The sequence below is a fragment of the Phyllobates terribilis genome, unplaced genomic scaffold (assembly GCF_046119375.1).
Source record: "Phyllobates terribilis strain yellow unplaced genomic scaffold, ASM4611937v1 Scaffold_2__4_contigs__length_985480577, whole genome shotgun sequence".
NCBI classification, from domain to species: domain Eukaryota; kingdom Metazoa; phylum Chordata; class Amphibia; order Anura; family Dendrobatidae; genus Phyllobates; species Phyllobates terribilis.
The window spans coordinates 795,906,295-795,922,368 of NW_027362762.1; the positions used below are offsets into that span (position 1 = coordinate 795,906,295).

Here is a 16,074-nt window from a genome sequence, read left to right on the forward strand (position 1 = left end):
ATTTCAGAAGCTGATGAATCCCAGACAGGGGAACAAGAAAATGCTTTGGGAATTCTCACATTATATGATAAAATTGAAACAAAATGTTCATATCCTTGATGCCAATAAGAACTGCTCTTGGTTAAACTGAAACATTGAGGTGGAATGTAGCATGCAACAATTTAATTGTACTTTACATGAAGCTATCTTCTTCACATTGGTGGGTCAAATGAATATTGAATCCATGAATGTATCTACTGATTCTGACAATAAGTCCTTCATTTTAAACAGTTTTCTAGCAAAGGGTCAGATCCCCGCTCCCCTCTTCCTCACCATCAGATCAAAAGTAAATTCTTCATTACATGTGTTATGATTAAATAAAGTGTTGGAAACACTTCAAGGTTTGATGTACTGTTCTTATAGAACACAAGGTAAGGTTTTAATACTAGAGACAGGATAGGACCGTGCCGATTGGGTACACCTTGTAATGTTAACTAAGTACCCTATGTTACTTACATGTACTATTACTATTCACTTACATTGTATATGCTTATTTTGTTATATTCTTGGTTTTTGTCTGCTCTCATAGAGATGTTCATGGTTTCTAAATCGCTGCCATCCTTCTTCTGTCAATTTCAACCAGTCCTGCCATTATAATCAAAATTCAGTTACATTCAAGAAGCACTCCTTCCATCAAAGTTTTTATTCTCTTAATATATTGCAGTCATCATATTATATAGCACAGTGTACTTACTATTGCTCATTTTGCCTTTCTATCCAGAAATAATTTCCCTCTTCAACTCCTGACCCTGATGCTCCCTCCTCCCCCTACCATAGTCTTTTGCACTGACTCATGACTTGTGTAGAGAAAATTGACCTCCTGTTTCTACATAGAGTTTAGAAGGCTTCAAGTTAGTCAGTCAGTTTTTAATCACAAAATGTCAGAGACCTAATGGAAAACAGAAGAATTAACTGGATAGAAAGGCAAAATGAGCAATTGTAAGTACACAGTGCTATAGAATGCAGTTTACAGCTGAGACGGTGGAAGTGCTCTGTCCCACCCATGAAAATAGCAATAGCAAATAGCTTTTTGTTTATTAATGGTATTGCTAGGCTCACCTGGTGAGGTGAATCCTCCAAGCCTAAGGTCCGAGTGGGCCCATGGGCAATGGGCATCGGTGCAGTAGGCACATGAGGCATGTGGAAGACAGGTAGCAGAGGTACTGGAAGCCGCAGGCAGACAGGCGATGTCCTGGAGGCCGCAGATAGTTATCACAGGTAGTGGAGACTGCAGACAGGAAGCAGAAGTACTGGAAACTGCAGACAGGTAGCAAAGGTCCTGTAGACTGCAGACAGGTAGCAGAGATCTTGGAGGCAGCAGACAGGTAGCAGAGGTCCTGGAGACCTCTGACAGGTAGCAGAGGTCCTGAAGACCGCAGACAGGTAGCAGAGGTACTGGAAGCCAAATACAGACAGGATTCAGGAACACCACAGTCTTAATACAAAGATACAGGTGCGTGTCTTGGTAGGACTTATATAGGCCTAGGAAGTTCAACACATGGGAACACACCAGGCTACTTGTAAAGCCCGACATGGAGCACAAGAAAGTTTAGCAGACCGGATTAAAGGGAGCAGAGCCCAGACCCACAGGTAATTCCATACCTGTTAGGTGTGTAACAGGTATGGAATTAATGTCTTCATATATTTTACATTTATACGCATTAAAACATCAGTCATTAAGGGGCCTTATTCCTGAGTAGTGTAGTGTCACACGGCGGCTGCAATTCCTGGAGGTGTCAGCTGTATGTGACAGCTGACACTCTGCGGTACCGCTGTAAATCGCGACAGCAGTATTTAAATGGTTGCACGGGGGTTGCAAGACCCCTGCGATGAGAATCGCCAGATTTAAAAAATTCGGCGGAATCGTTAATGTTAAAATTTGCTCGGTCACTAAGGGGTTAAAGCTGTTAGAGTGCAAACAGAGTGAAGAGCAGCAATATAGCTAAAAACAGCTTATTTGTTACAATAAACAAACAATTAACAATCTATTTTTTAAAAATTGACTCTGGTGGCTTGCATAACCACGTTTTTTTTACAGATTTGTGTACCCTTAACATTTCATTAACATCTTGCTATGGTCAAGTAATCCAGTATTACTTATTTTCGCATGTTCAAAACCTTCCTTCTGCTGATCTTTATTCAACCAGAGGTCATGGGAACATGGTAAGGTGCCAAGGAGAGCTATAGGTTTACCTTTAGAAATACATGAATTTAATTACCTATGTGAAGCCGGTGACGTTGTGAACATTGTGGTTCTAATAACATATCTTTCTGTTCTTTTCTATGACACATTGTATCTTCATTATTTTCTGGAACAAGGATCTTATTTCCACTAACAATAATACAGTAATTTAATATGTTAAAAACCAGGTAAATAAATTATTTTATTTAACAATTAATTCCAAAATGTTTTGGCAAAAAGGCAACATTCTTAGTTCAGCTATTGCAAAATGTACCAGTTATAGCTGAGTCTGAAAAAATATTATCAGAAGTTAAGTGTTAGGGGAATTATACTGTATATAATGCCAAATGCTAGGTTCACATTAATACAGTGCTCTCAGGCCAGCAGAATGAAATATTAATAAAAATAGTATTAGACAGGAACCCCCCACAGAGCCCCGATGAAGCAATTCACCTGAATGAAGATGATAGTGACTATGGATGCTGTCTGGCCTCCGTCCCAGTAGTATTCATCTTTTTCAGACATACACAAAAACGTGACAATGTGAACTGAGGTCTAAGATGGCAGACATACAAGAAACAGAGGCATGTTCACACTAGCAAAAAAGAAGCAAGACAAAAATATATCTCATACCCTACCATAATTATATATAAATGTAAAGCAAAATTGCATAATAAATATAGGGTACTTAGTGAACTATTTTTGATCAAAAAAAGTATACAAGCCGTCCCACCAGCGGCAAGGTGACCCTAAATTGGGACGGTACCTATACTGCCTATATTAAAAACCTTGCTGTATATCAAAGTTGAAGTAATGCATATAAAAGGGTAGACAAATAGGACCGGGTCCCAACTCCAGACCACCTAGGCCCGTGGTAAGCTACATATATACCAATCAGCTCAACAAAGGGCATGCCACACCCTTAAATTGCACAGAATGCAAACAAGTCAAAAAACCAGACAATGTGAACTGAGGTCTAAGATGGCAGACATACAAGAAACAGAGGCATGTTCACACTAGCAAAAAAGAAGCAAGACAAAAATATATCTCATACCCTACCATAATTATATATAAATGTAAAGCAAAATTGCATAATAAATATAGGGTACTTAGTGAACTATTTTTGATCAAAAAAAGTATACAAGCCGTCCCACCAGCGGCAAGGTGACCCTAAATTGGGACGGTACCTATACTGCCTATATTAAAAACCTTGCTGTATATCAGAGTTGAAGTAATGCATATAAAAGGGTAGACAAATAGGACCGGGTCCCAACTCCAGACCACCTAGGCCCGTGGTAAGCTACATATATACCAATCAGCTCAACAAAGGGCATGCCACACCCTTAAATTGCACAGAATGCAAACAAGTCAAAAAACCAGACAATGTGAACTGAGGTCTAAGATGGCAGACATACAAGAAACAGAGGCATGTTCACACTAGCAAAAAAGAAGCAAGACAAAAATATATCTCATACCCTACCATAATTATATATAAATGTAAAGCAAAATTGCATAATAAATATAGGGTACTTAGTGAACTATTTTTGATCAAAAAAAGTATACAAGCCGTCCCACCAGCGGCAAGGTGACCCTAAATTGGGACGGTACCTATACTGCCTATATTAAAAACCTTGCTGTATATCAAAGTTGAAGTAATGCATATAAAAGGGTAGACAAATAGGACCGGGTCCCAACTCCAGACCACCTAGGCCCGTGGTAAGCTACATATATACCAATCAGCTCAACAAAGGGCATGCCACACCCTTAAATTGCACAGAATGCAAACAAGTCAAAAAACCAGACAATGTGAACTGAGGTCTAAGATGGCAGACATACAAGAAACAGAGGCATGTTCACACTAGCAAAAAAGAAGCAAGACAAAAATATATCTCATACCCTACCATAATTATATATAAATGTAAAGCAAAATTGCATAATAAATATAGGGTACTTAGTGAACTATTTTTGATCAAAAAAAGTATACAAGCCGTCCCACCAGCGGCAAGGTGACCCTAAATTGGGACGGTACCTATACTGCCTATATTAAAAACCTTGCTGTATATCAAAGTTGAAGTAATGCATATAAAAGGGTAGACAAATAGGACCGGGTCCCAACTCCAGACCACCTAGGCCCGTGGTAAGCTACATATATACCAATCAGCTCAACAAAGGGCATGCCACACCCTTAAATTGCACAGAATGCAAACAAGTCAAAAAACCAGACAATGTGAACTGAGGTCTAAGATGGCAGACATACAAGAAACAGAGGCATGTTCACACTAGCAAAAAAGAAGCAAGACAAAAATATATCTCATACCCTACCATAATTATATATAAATGTAAAGCAAAATTGCATAATAAATATAGGGTACTTAGTGAACTATTTTTGATCAAAAAAAGTATACAAGCCGTCCCACCAGCGGCAAGGTGACCCTAAATTGGGACGGTACCTATACTGCCTATATTAAAAACCTTGCTGTATATCAAAGTTGAAGTAATGCATATAAAAGGGTAGACAAATAGGACCGGGTCCTAACTCCAGACCACCTAGGCCCGTGGTAAGCTACATATATACCAATCAGCTCAACAAAGGGCATGCCACACCCTTAAATTGCACAGAATGCAAACAAGTCAAAAAACCAGACAATGTGAACTGAGGTCTAAGATGGCAGACATACAAGAAACAGAGGCATGTTCACACTAGCAAAAAAGAAGCAAGACAAAAATATATCTCATACCCTACCATAATTATATATAAATGTAAAGCAAAATTGCATAATAAATATAGGGTACTTAGTGAACTATTTTTGATCAAAAAAAGTATACAAGCCGTCCCACCAGCGGCAAGGTGACCCTAAATTGGGACGGTACCTATACTGCCTATATTAAAAACCTTGCTGTATATCAAAGTTGAAGTAATGCATATAAAAGGGTAGACAAATAGGACCGGGTCCCAACTCCAGACCACCTAGGCCCGTGGTAAGCTACATATATACCAATCAGCTCAACAAAGGGCATGCCACACCCTTAAATTGCACAGAATGCAAACAAGTCAAAAAACCAGACAATGTGAACTGAGGTCTAAGATGGCAGACATACAAGAAACAGAGGCATGTTCACACTAGCAAAAGAGAAGCAAGACAAAAATATATCTCATACCCTACCATAATTATATATAAATGTAAAGCAAAATTGCATAATAAATATAGGGTACTTAGTGAACTATTTTTGATCAAAAAAAGTATACAAGCCGTCCCACCAGCGGCAAGGTGACCCTAAATTGGGACGGTACCTATACTGCCTATATTAAAAACCTTGCTGTATATCAAAGTTGAAGTAATGCATATAAAAGGGTAGACAAATAGGACCGGGTCCCAACTCCAGACCACCTAGGCCCGTGGTAAGCTACATATATACCAATCAGCTCAACAAAGGGCATGCCACACCCTTAAATTGCACAGAATGCAAACAAGTCAAAAAACCAGACAATGTGAACTGAGGACTAAGATGGCAGACATACAAGAAACAGAGGCATGTTCACACTAGCAAAAAAGAAGCAAGACAAAAATATATCTCATACCCTACCATAATTATATATAAATGTAAAGCAAAATTGCATAATAAATATAGGGTACTTAGTGAACTATTTTTGATCAAAAAAAGTATACAAGCCGTCCCACCAGCGGCAAGGTGACCCTAAATTGGGACGGTACTTATACTGCCTATATTAAAAACCTTGCTGTATATCAAAGTTGAAGTAATGCATATAAAAGGGTAGACAAATAGGACCGGGTCCCAACTCCAGACCACCTAGGCCCGTGGTAAGCTACATATATACCAATCAGCTCAACAAAGGGCATGCCACACCCTTAAATTGCACAGAATGCAAACAAGTCAAAAAACCAGACAATGTGAACGGAGGTCTAAGATGGCAGACATACAAGAAACAGAGGCATGTTCACACTAGCAAAAAAGAAGCAAGACAAAAATATATCTCATACCCTACCATAATTATATATAAATGTAAAGCAAAATTGCATAATAAATATAGGGTACTTAGTGAACTATTTTTGATCAAAAAAAGTATACAAGCCGTCCCACCAGCGGCAAGGTGACCCTAAATTGGGACGGTACCTATACTGCCTATATTAAAAACCTTGCTGTATATCAAAGTTGAAGTAATGCATATAAAAGGGTAGACAAATAGGACCGGGTCCCAACTCCAGACCACCTAGGCCCGTGGTAAGCTACATATATACCAATCAGCTCAACAAAGGGCATGCCACACCCTTAAATTGCACAGAATGCAAACAAGTCAAAAAACCAGACAATGTGAACTGAGGTCTAAGATGGCAGACATACAAGAAACAGAGGCATGTTCACACTAGCAAAAAAGAAGCAAGACAAAAATATATCTCATACCCTACCATAATTATATATAAATGTAAAGCAAAATTGCATAATAAATATAGGGTACTTAGTGAACTATTTTTGATCAAAAAAAGTATACAAGCCGTCTCACCAGCGGCAAGGTGACCCTAAATTGGGACGGTACCTATACTGCCTATATTAAAAACCTTGCTGTATATCAAAGTTGAAGTAATGCATATAAAAGGGTAGACAAATAGGACCGGGTCCCAACTCCAGACCACCTAGGCCCGTGGTAAGCTACATATATACCAATCAGCTCAACAAAGGGCATGCCACACCCTTAAATTGCACAGAATGCAAACAAGTCAAAAAACCAGACAATGTGAACTGAGGACTAAGATGGCAGACATACAAGAAACAGAGGCATGTTCACACTAGCAAAAAAGAAGCAAGACAAAAATATATCTCATACCCTACCATAATTATATATAAATGTAAAGCAAAATTGCATAATAAATATAGGGTACTTAGTGAACTATTTTTGATCAAAAAAAGTATACAAGCCGTCCCACCAGCGGCAAGGTGACCCTAAATTGGGACGGTACCTATACTGCCTATATTAAAAACCTTGCTGTATATCAAAGTTGAAGTAATGCATATAAAAGGGTAGACAAATAGGACCGGGTCCCAACTCCAGACCACCTAGGCCCGTGGTAAGCTACATATATACCAATCAGCTCAACAAAGGGCATGCCACACCCTTAAATTGCACAGAATGCAAACAAGTCAAAAAACCAGACAATGTGAACGGAGGTCTAAGATGGCAGACATACAAGAAACAGAGGCATGTTCACACTAGCAAAAAAGAAGCAAGACAAAAATATATCTCATACCCTACCATAATTATATATAAATGTAAAGCAAAATTGCATAATAAATATAGGGTACTTAGTGAACTATTTTTGATCAAAAAAAGTATACAAGCCATCCCACCAGCGGCAAGGTGACCCTAAATCGGGACGGTACCTATACTGCCTATATTAAAAACCTTGCTGTATATCAAAGTTGAAGTAATGCATATAAAAGGGTAAACAAATAGGACCGGGTCCCAACTCCAGACCACCTAGGCCCGTGGTAAGCTACATATATACCAATCAGCTCAACAAAGGGCATGCCACACCCTTAAATTGCACAGAATGCAAACAAGTCAAAAAACCAGACAATGTGAACTGAGGTCTAAGATGGCAGACATACAAGAAACAGAGGCATGTTCACACTAGCAAAAAAGAAGCAAGACAAAAATATATCTCATACCCTACCATAATTATATATAAATGTAAAGCAAAATTGCATAATAAATATAGGGTACTTAGTGAACTATTTTTGATCAAAAAAAGTATACAAGCCGTCCCACCAGCGGCAAGGTGACCCTAAATTGGGACGGTAACTTTGATATACAGTAAGGTTTTTAATATAGGCAGTATAGGTACCGTCCCAATTTAGGGTCACCTTGCCGCTGGTGGGACGGCTTGTATACTTTTTTTGATCAAAAATAGTTCACTAAGTACCCTATATTTATTATGCAATTTTGCTTTACATTTATATATAATTATGGTAGGGTATGAGATATATTTTTGTCTTGCTTCTTTTTTGCTAGTGTGAACATGCCTCTGTTTCTTGTATGTCTGCCATCTTAGACCTCAGTTCACATTGTCTGTTTTTTTGACTTGTTTGCATTCTGTGCAATTTAAGGGTGTGGCATGCCCTTTGTTGAGCTGATTTGTATATATGTAGCTTACCACGGGCCTAGGTGGTCTGGAGTTGGGACCCGGTCCTATTTGTCTACCCTTTTATATGCATTACTTCAACTTTGATATACAGCAAGGTTTTTAATATAGGCAGTATAGGTACCGTCCCAATTTAGGGTCACCTTGCCGCTGGTGGGACGGCTTGTATACTTTTTTTGATCAAAAATAGTTCACTAAGTACCCTATATTTATTATGCAATTTTGCTTTACATTTATATATAATTATGGTAGGGTATGAGATATATTTTTGTCTTGCTTCTTTTTTGCTAGTGTGAACATGCCTCTGTTTCTTGTATGTCTGCCATCTTAGACCTCAGTTCACATTGTCTGGTTTTTTGACTTGTTTGCATTCTGTGCAATTTAAGGGTGTGGCATGCCCTTTGTTGAGCTGATTGGTATATATGTAGCTTACCACGGGCCTAGGTGGTCTGGAGTTGGGACCCGGTCCTATTTGTCTACCCTTTTATATGCATTACTTCAACTTTGATATACAGCAAGGTTTTTAATATAGGCAGTATAGGTACCGTCCCAATTTAGGGTCACCTTGCCGCTGGTGGGACGGCTTGTATACTTTTTTTGATCAAAAATAGTTCACTAAGTACCCTATATTTATTATGCAATTTTGCTTTACATTTATATATAATTATGGTAGGGTATGAGATATATTTTTGTCTTGCTTCTTTTTTGCTAGTGTGAACATGCCTCTGTTTCTTGTATGTCTGCCATCTTAGACCTCAGTTCACATTGTCTGGTTTTTTGACTTGTTTGCATTCTGTGCAATTTAAGGGTGTGGCATGCCCTTTGTTGAGCTGATTGGTATATATGTAGCTTACCACGGGCCTAGGTGGTCTGGAGTTGGGACCCGGTCCTATTTGTCTACCCTTTTATATGCATTACTTCAACTTTGATATACAGCAAGGTTTTTAATATAGGCAGTATAGGTACCGTCCCAATTTAGGGTCACCTTGCCGCTGGTGGGACGGCTTGTATACTTTTTTTGATCAAAAATAGTTCACTAAGTACCCTATATTTATTATGCAATTTTGCTTTACATTTATATATAATTATGGTAGGGTATGAGATATATTTTTGTCTTGCTTCTTTTTTGCTAGTGTGAACATGCCTCTGTTTCTTGTATGTCTGCCATCTTAGACCTCAGTTCACATTGTCTGGTTTTTTGACTTGTTTGCATTCTGTGCAATTTAAGGGTGTGGCATGCCCTTTGTTGAGCTGATTGGTATATATGTAGCTTACCACGGGCCTAGGTGGTCTGGAGTTGGGACCCGGTCCTATTTGTCTACCCTTTTATATGCATTACTTCAACTTTGATATACAGCAAGGTTTTTAATATAGGCAGTATAGGTACCGTCCCAATTTAGGGTCACCTTGCCGCTGGTGGGACGGCTTGTATACTTTTTTTGATCAAAAATAGTTCACTAAGTACCCTATATTTATTATGCAATTTTGCTTTACATTTATATATAATTATGGTAGGGTATGAGATATATTTTTGTCTTGCTTCTTTTTTGCTAGTGTGAACATGCCTCTGTTTCTTGTATGTCTGCCATCTTAGACCTCAGTTCACATTGTCTGGTTTTTTGACTTGTTTGCATTCTGTGCAATTTAAGGGTGTGGCATGCCCTTTGTTGAGCTGATTGGTATATATGTAGCTTACCACAGGCCTAGGTGGTCTGGAGTTGGGACCCGGTCCTATTTGTCTACCCTTTTATATGCATTACTTCAACTTTGATATACAGCAAGGTTTTTAATATAGGCAGTATAGGTACCGTCCCAATTTAGGGTCACCTTGCCGCTGGTGGGACGGCTTGTATACTTTTTTTGATCAAAAATAGTTCACTAAGTACCCTATATTTATTATGCAATTTTGCTTTACATTTATATATAATTATGGTAGGGTATGAGATATATTTTTGTCTTGCTTCTTTTTTGCTAGTGTGAACATGCCTCTGTTTCTTGTATGTCTGCCATCTTAGACCTCAGTTCACATTGTCTGGTTTTTTTACTTGTTTGCATTCTGTGCAATTTAAGGGTGTGGCATGCCCTTTGTTGAGCTGATTGGTATATATGTAGCTTACCACGGGCCTAGGTGGTCTGGAGTTGGGACCCGGTCCTATTTGTCTACCCTTTTATATGCATTACTTCAACTTTGATATACAGCAAGGTTTTTAATATAGGCAGTATAGGTACCGTCCCAATTTAGGGTCACCTTGCCGCTGGTGGGACGGCTTGTATACTTTTTTTGATCAAAAATAGTTCACTAAGTACCCTATATTTATTATGCAATTTTGCTTTACATTTATATATAATTATGGTAGGGTATGAGATATATTTTTGTCTTGCTTCTTTTTTCTAGTGTGAACATGCCTCTGTTTCTTGTATGTCTGCCATCTTAGACCTCAGTTCACATTGTCTGGTTTTTTGACTTGTTTGCATTCTGTGCAATATAAGGGTGTGGCATGCCCTTTGTTGAGCTGATTGGTATATATGTAGCTTACCACGGGCCTAGGTGGTCTGGAGTTGGGACCCGGTCCTATTTGTCTACCCTTTTATATGCATTACTTCAACTTTGATATACAGCAAGGTTTTTAATATAGGCAGTATAGGTACCGTCCCAATTTAGGGTCACCTTGCCGCTGGTGGGACGGCTTGTATACTTTTTTTGATCAAAAATAGTTCACTAAGTACCCTATATTTATTATGCAATTTTGCTTTACATTTATATATAATTATGGTAGGGTATGAGATATATCTTTGTCTTGCTTCTTTTTTGCTAGTGTGAACATGCCTCTGTTTCTTGTATGTCTGCCATCTTAGACCTCAGTTCACATTGTCTGGTTTTTTGACTTGTTTGCATTCTGTGCAATTTAAGGGTGTGGCATGCCCTTTGTTGAGCTGATTGGTATATATGTAGCTTACCACGGGCCTAGGTGGTCTGGAGTTGGGACCCGGTCCTATTTGTCTACCCTTTTATATGCATTACTTCAACTTTGATATACAGCAAGGTTTTTAATATAGGCAGTATAGGTACCGTCCCAATTTAGGGTCACCTTGCCGCTGGTGGGACGGCTTGTATACTTTTTTTGATCAAAAATAGTTCACTAAGTACCCTATATTTATTATGCAATTTTGCTTTACATTTATATATAATTATGGTAGGGTATGAGATATATTTTTGTCTTGCTTCTTTTTTGCTAGTGTGAACATGCCTCTGTTTCTTGTATGTCTGCCATCTTAGACCTCAGTTCACATTGTCTGGTTTTTTGACTTGTTTGCATTCTGTGCAATTTAAGGGTGTGGCATGCCCTTTGTTGAGCTGATTGGTATATATGTAGCTTACCACGGGCCTAGGTGGTCTGGAGTTGGGACCCGGTCCTATTTGTCTACCCTTTTATATGCATTACTTCAACTTTGATATACAGCAAGGTTTTTAATATAGGCAGTATAGGTACCGTCCCAATTTAGGGTCACCTTGCCGCTGGTGGGACGGCTTGTATACTTTTTTTGATCAAAAATAGTTCACTAAGTACCCTATATTTATTATGCAATTTTGCTTTACATTTATATATAATTATGGTAGGGTATGAGATATATTTTTGTCTTGCTTCTTTTTTGCTAGTGTGAACATGCCTCTGTTTCTTGTATGTCTGCCATCTTAGACCTCAGTTCACATTGTCTGGTTTTTTGACTTGTTTGCATTCTGTGCAATTTAAGGGTGTGGCATGCCCTTTGTTGAGCTGATTGGTATATATGTAGCTTACCACGGGCCTAGGTGGTCTGGAGTTGGGACCCGGTCCTATTTGTCTACCCTTTTATATGCATTACTTCAACTTTGATATACAGCAAGGTTTTTAATATAGGCAGTATAGGTACAGTCGCAATTTAGGGTCACCTTGCCGCTGGTGGGACGGCTTGTATACTTTTTTTGATCAAAAATAGTTCACTAAGTACCCTATATTTATTATGCAATTTTGCTTTACATTTATATATAATTATGGTAGGGTATGAGATATATTTTTGTCTTGCTTCTTTTTTGCTATACACAAAAACGTGAATATATCCTACAAGAACAGAGAGTCACACACCCACCAACTATATAAATTACAAATTTTATTAGAATAACATGAAACAGTAATAAACAGTAATGACAAAATCCGAATCAAAAGCAAAAACACCATTGTACAATGCACAATGTATGAAGGGCAAAAGCAGCAAAAATACATAGTATTCGTCCATATCAAAAATTAGACCCATGGTAATGTCCACAGTGAGAAAAAGGACATAAAATGACCAATGCTCGATAGATAATGCAGTGAGAAGTTAGTATAAAGATTCAAAGAGACAATATATGGTCAAGAACTGTTGCTTACCCGCTCGTCCCTGAGCAGGAACCATGTGTATACAACTCTGCAAAAACGTGGTGTCCTAATACTTTGCTCTTATAGTGTATCTATGTACAGGCTTGGACTGGCCTACAGGAGAACAGGAGAATCCTCCGGTGCGCCCCCGTACAGGAGTAGCCACCACCCTCTTATATGAGCAGTACTTGGCGCAATATACTTGAATCACTATGTACAGACAAAGGCAGCATCTTATTCATTTAACAATCTACCCAGTGCATTGTTATATAAATTTGTGATAGAGGTAATGTCAGATTTGCATGTAACTGAAAAATGGGGACCTGGAGATGGTTATTGGTGGGCCCTCGGCATCGCAGTCTGACACTGCCTATGTATGGCTGGTTTTAACCTTATAAAAACCTATAGTAAACTATACTTTCTTAATACAACTAAGAATAGGTATACTTTATACATTTTTTTACAATAAAAGTCAGCAAACAGCTGCCATCTGAAAGTGCAGCCTGAATGTAGAGCGCAAACATGATGTGAGCAGATCCTTACATTGTCATGTTGGGAAACATTTAGTTTCATGATACTGCATGACGACTAGAAAAATGTGAAAATTCAGATTTGAGTGCGGTAGTTCTTACTTTTAAACTGCTTACTTGTGTGTCTTGGCTTGTGATAGGCAAAGTTCTTGTGCTCTGCAGCCAATTTCTCACAATGGAAGTAGTCACTTGATCACAATAAAGAAATCTTCTAGTCTGAGAAGCACAAGAGAGTTCATTTCATACTGTATGATCGGTCACTACTGTACAACCCCTTTATTAATAGGTTCATAGGCCAATATACACAAAAAAAAAGCTTCGTACTTACTAGAGATAAGCGAACCTTTCACGGTTCGATTAGTTTCCGATCAACAAATTTTTCAATGTTCGACGAACAGTTCGACAAACGGTTCATCGAACATATCCAAATCCCATTGAATTCAATGGGAGGCAAACCAAACGCATACACAACTTCAAATTGGCCCAAAAGCTGCCAAAACAGCTCAAATTAGAGACAGACACAAGGAAAGATGGCATCAATTAACCCACAGTACACATAGTATAATTATTATTATTATTATTTATTATTATAGCACCATTTATTCCATGGCGCTTTACATGTGAAAAGGCGTATACATCGCAAACAACAAGTACAATAATCTTGAACAAAAACAAGTCACCGACTGGTACAGGAGAAGAGAGGACCCTGCCCGTGAGGGCTCACAATCTACAAGGGATGGGTGAGGATATAGTAGGTGAGGGTAGTGTTATGATCTGCAACAAATACTAAGGAAAGATAAGGGAAAGCTGTCCCTACAGTAAGACTAAGCTGAATCCCTACGATGTAGCGGGCTGACTGTTCCTAGCAAACAGACCCGTCTAAGTCCTCGGCTAGTCTGAACGAAGACCTATAGCATAAGGGGAGGGGTCCCTAAAAGAACTAAGGACTGGGACAAAAATAGGACACCTCCTAAACAGAGAAGTTGTTGCAGAACACGAAAAGACAAACTGACAAAAAGGTACTAGAGGTCCCAGAAGGACCAAGAGAACTGACAGAGAAAGGCACCGAAGCACCTGGCTAGAGAAACAGTCAAACACTGAAGTCCAGCACAGCCAAAAGGGCGGAGCTGGAATAGAAAGGCAGATGGTCACGTGACCGCAAAACATAAGATGGAAAAAACAAACAGGAGGGTTTTAACAGGTAGAGCTGGTCATGCAGCGGTATGGTGGAGCGAGGGTTACTGCAGGTTGTACGCTTGTCGGAACAGGTGGGTCTTCAGGTTCCTTTTGAAGGTTTCCACGGTAGGTGCGAGTTTGATACGTTGGGGTAGAGAGTTTCAGAGTAGGGGAGATGCATGGGACAAATCTTATATGTGATTGTGGAAAGAGGAGATAAGACGGGAGTAGAGGAGATCTTGTGAAGATCGGAGGCCTATCCGGAAACCTCTTGTGGAAAGCTTTAACAAGTCTAGGAGCAGAGACATCATCCGTCCTTACCCAGGAGTTGTCTTCGGGACCGAAACCCTTCCAGGAGACAAGATACTGTAATCTCCCTCTATGTCATCTAGAATTCAAGATACAAGAAATTTCATATTCGCCGTCTTCCACCACAGGAGAAACTGTGACAGTGGCATCCCTATCTGATACATCAGCCTTTTTCAACAAGGAAACTTGAAACACGGGATTAATCTTCCAGGAAGTAGGGACATCCAACCTAACAGCAGACAGGTTAACAACCTGAAGCACCTTAAATGGACCCACAAACTTATGACCCAGTTTTTTAGAGGGAATCCTCAACCACAGCTTTGAGGACAACCAAACCATGTCACCCACAGTAAACAAAACCTCCTTACGTTTTCTGTCAAAATACTTCTTGGACTTCTTGTTAGCCTCTTGAAGGTTGCAACATACATTAGTCCAAACGGTCTCCAAATTACCGGAAAAATTCTCCTCCTCCAGCAACGCCGACCCCAATTTGGAGAATGAACCAAAAGACGGATGTCTCCCAGTGCAACAAAAAAAGGAGAACACCCAGCAGAGGAGGATGTATGATTGTTAAGAGCAAATTCTGCGAGAGGCAGAACCTCAGACCACACCTCTTGATTGTCCGCCACAAAACAACGCAAAAACTGTTCTACATCCTGGTTCTTTCTTTTAGTCTGTCCATTAGACTCAGGCGAAAATGACAAATGGACTCCCAACCTGTCACAAAAAGCGAGCCACAAACTGAGGTTCTCTATCAGAAACAATATCCGTGGGAACGCCATGGAGCTTGACAATCTCCTTAACAAACGCCTTAGCGAGTGTCTTGGCGCAGGGCAACTTAATGAATGGAACCCAATGACACATCTTACTAAAACGGTCCACGACCACCCAGATGACAGTAAAACCCTCGGACAAAGGAAGATCAGTAATAAAATCCATTGTGAGATGCGTCCAAGGCGCACTAGGAACCTCCAGAGGGCAAAGCAACCCCGCAGCAGGAGAATGTGAAGCCTTTGACCTAGCACACACAGTACACTGACGCACCCACTTGATGACTTCCTTCTGCCATCCAGGCCACCAAAAACTGCGACTGATAAGTCTCGTAGTCTCCGAAATTCCTGGATGACCTGCCAACCAAGACTCATGACACTCCACAAACAAATCTCTCCTAAAGGCTCTAGGCACGGACAACCTCCCATGGGGAGTGTTAGATGGAGCATCATCTTGAGCTTTCAGAATCCCATTCTCCAACACGGAGTCCAATGCCGCCACCACAACTCCTT

At 39.5% G+C, this 16,074-nt stretch overlaps 1 long non-coding RNA gene across 1 annotated transcript in view; it reads right to left on the bottom strand.

Moving 5' to 3' along the window:
* Positions 1-315: 315 nt before the first annotated feature.
* LOC141252983 (uncharacterized) overlaps positions 316-16,074 on the bottom strand; it is a 37,896-nt gene continuing 22,137 nt past the window's right edge. Inside the window, exons 2-3 of the long non-coding RNA XR_012314177.1 lie at positions 13,424-13,522; positions 316-624 (exon numbers count right to left, since the gene is read on the bottom strand). This is a non-coding gene — a long non-coding RNA (uncharacterized lncRNA). The remainder of the gene's footprint in view (positions 625-13,423; positions 13,523-16,074) is intronic.